The sequence below is a fragment of the Scyliorhinus canicula genome, chromosome 5 (genome assembly GCF_902713615.1).
Source record: "Scyliorhinus canicula chromosome 5, sScyCan1.1, whole genome shotgun sequence".
Lineage (NCBI taxonomy): Eukaryota > Metazoa > Chordata > Chondrichthyes > Carcharhiniformes > Scyliorhinidae > Scyliorhinus > Scyliorhinus canicula.
The window spans coordinates 6,597,812-6,601,791 of record NC_052150.1 but is presented as its reverse complement, the minus strand read 5'-3'; positions in this window follow the sequence as shown (position 1 = coordinate 6,601,791).

Here is a 3,980-nt window from a genome sequence, read left to right as displayed (position 1 = left end):
AGCCCTATACTGTCCACCTGAACAGCTCTATACTATCCACCTGAACAGCCCTATACTATCCACCTGAACAGCTCTATACTATCCACCTGAACAGCCCTATACTGTCCACCTGAACAGCTCTATACTATCCACCTGAACAGCGCTATGCTATCCACCTGAACAGCTCTATACTATCCACCTGAACAGCCCTATACTGCCCACCTGAACAGCTCTATACTATCCACCTGAACAGCCCTATACTGTCCACCTGAACAGCGCTATACTGTCCACCTGAACAGCCCTATACTATCCACCTGATCAGCTCTATACTATCCACCTGAACAGCTCTATACTATCCACCTGAACAGCCCTATACTATCCACCTGAACAGCTCTATACTATCCACCTGAACAGCGCTATACTATCCACCTGAACAGCCCTATACTGTCCACCTGAACAGCCCTATACTGCCCACCTGAACAGCTCTATACTATCCACCTGAACAGCCCTATACTGCCCACCTGAACAGCGCTATACTGTCCACCTGAACAGCGCTATACTATCCACCTGAACAGCGCTATACTATCCACCTGAACAGCTCTATAATATCCACCTGAACAGCTCTATACTATCCACCTGAACAGCGCTATACTATCCACCTGAACAGCTCTATACTATCCACCTGAACAGCGCTATACTGTCCACCTGAACAGCCCTATACTATCCACCTGAACAGCGCTATACTATCCACCTGAACAGCCCTATACTGTCCACCTGAACAGCCCTATACTGCCCACCTGAACAGCTCTATACTATCCACCTGAACAGCCCTATACTATCCACCTGAACAGCTCTATACTATCCACCTGAACAGCCCTATACTGTCCACCTGAACAGCTCTATACTATCCACCTGAACAGCTCTATACTATCCACCTGAACAGCGCTATACTATCCACCTGAACAGCTCTATACTGTCCACCTGAACAGCTCTATACTATCCACCTGAACAGCTCTATACTATCCACCTGAACAGATCTATACTGTCCACCTGAACAGCTCTATACTATCCACCTGAACAGCCCTATACTATCCACCTGAACAGCTCTATACTATCCACCTGAACAGCTCTATACTATCCACCTGAACAGCCCTATACTATCCACCTGAACAGCACAATACTATCCACCTGAACAGCTCTATACTATCCACCTGAACAGCTCTATACTGTCCACCTGAACAGCTCTATACTATCCACCTGAACAGCGCTATACTATCCACCTGAACAGCCCTATACTATCCACCTGAACAGCTCTATACTATCCACCTGAACAGCGCTATACTATCCACCTGAACAGCCCTATACTATCCACCTGAACAGCTCTATACTATCCACCTGAACAGCTCTATACTATCCACCTGAACAGCGCTATACTATCCACCTGAACAGCTCTATACTATCCACCTGAACAGCCCTATACTATCCACCTGAACAGCTCTATACTATCCACCTGAACAGCCCTATACTATCCACCTGAACAGCTCTATACTATCCACCTGAACAGCTCTATACTATCCACCTGAACAGCTCTATACTGTTCACCTGAACAGCTCTATACTATCCACCTGAACAGCGCTATACTATCCACCTGAACAGCTCTATACTATCCACCTGAACAGCCCTATACTATCCACCTGAACAATGCTATACTATCCACCTGAACAGCTCTATACTATCCACCTGAACAGCTCTATACTATCCACCTGAACAGCTCTATACTATCCACCTGAACAGCGCTATACTATCCACCTGAACAGCCCTATACTATCCACCTGAACAGCGCTATACTATCCACCTGAACAGCTCTATACTATCCACCTGAACAGCTCTATACTATCCACCTGAACAATGCTATACTATCCACCTGAACAGCCCTATACTATCCACCTGAACAGCCCTATACTATCCACCTGAACAGCTCTATGCTATCCACCTGAACAGCTCTATACTATCCACCTGAACAGCGCTATACTGTCCACCTGAACAGCTCTATACTATCCACCTGAACAGCTCTATACTGTCTACCTGAACAGCTCTATAATGTCCACCTGAACAGCTCTATACTATCCACCTGAACAGCCCTATACTATCCACCTGAACAGCGCTATACTGTCTACCTGAACAGCTCTATAATGTCCACCTGAACAGCTCTATACTGTCCACCTGAACAGCCCTATACTATCCACCTGAACAGCCCTATACTATCCACCTGAACAGCTCTATACTGTCCACCTGAACAGCGCTATACTGTCCACCTGAACAGCTCTATACTATCCACCTGAACAGCGCTATACTATCCACCTGAACAGCCCTATACTGTCCACCTGAACAGCTCTATACTATCCACCTGAACAGCTCTATACTATCCACCTGAACAGCTCTATACTATCCACCTGAACAGCTCTATACTGTCCACCTGAACAGCCCTATACTATCCACCTGAACAGCCCTATACTATCCACCTGAACAGCGCTATACTGTCTACCTGAACAGCTCTATAATGTCCACCTGAACAGCTCTATACTGTCCACCTGAACAGCCCTATACTATCCACCTGAACAGCCCTATACTATCCACCTGAACAGCTCTATACTGTCCACCTGAACAGCTCTATACTATCCACCTGAACAGCTCTATACTATCCACCTGAACAGCCCTATACTATCCACCTGAACAGCCCTATACTGTCCACCTGAACAGCTGTATACTGTCCACCTGAACAGCTCTATACTATTCACCTGAACAGCCCTATACTATCCACCTGAACAGCTCTATACTGTCCACCTGAACAGCGCTATACTATCCACCTGAACAGCGCTATACTATCCACCTGAACAGCTCTATACTATCCACCTGAACAGCCCTATACTATCCACCTGAACAGCTCTATACTGTCCACCTGAACAGCGCTATACTATCCACCTGAACAGCCCTATACTATCCACCTGAACAGCTCTATACTATCCACCTGAACAGCCATATACTATCCACCTGAACAGCCCTATTCTATCCACCTGAACAGCGCTATACTATCCACCTGAACAGCGCTATACTGTCCACCTGAACAGCCCTATACTATCCACCTGAACAGCGCTATACTATCCACCTGAACAGCCCTATACTATCCACCTGAACAGCTCTATACTATCCACCTGAACAGCCCTATACTGCCCACCTGAACAGCTCTATACTATCCACCTGAACAGCCCTATACTGTCCACCTGAACAGCTCTATACTATCCACCTGAACAGCCCTATACTATCCACCTGAACAGCCCTATACTATCCACCTGAACAGCTCTATACTGTCCACCTGAACAGCGCTATACTGTCCACCTGAACAGCTCTATACTATCCACCTGAACAGCGCTATACTATCCACCTGAACAGCTCTATACTATCCACCTGAACAGCGCTATACTGTCCACCTGAACAGCTCTATACTATCCACCTGAACAGCTCTATACTATCCACCTGAACAGCTCTATACTATCCACCTGAACAGCTCTATACTGTCCACCTGAACAGCCCTATACTATCCACCTGAACAGCCCTATACTATCCACCTGAACAGCGCTATACTGTCTACCTGAACAGCTCTATAATGTCCACCTGAACAGCTCTATACTGTCCACCTGAACAGCCCTATACTATCCACCTGAACAGCCCTATACTATCCACCTGAACAGCCCTATACTGTCCACCTGAACAGCTCTATACTATCCACCTGAACAGCTCTATACTATCCACCTGAACAGCCCTATACTATCCACCTGAACAGCCCTATACTGTCCACCTGAACAGCTCTATACTGTCCACCTGAACAGCTCTATACTATTCACCTGAACAGCCCTATACTATCCACCTGAACAGCTCTATACTGTCCACCTGAACAGCGCTATACTATCCACCTGAACAGCGCTATACTATCCACCTGAACA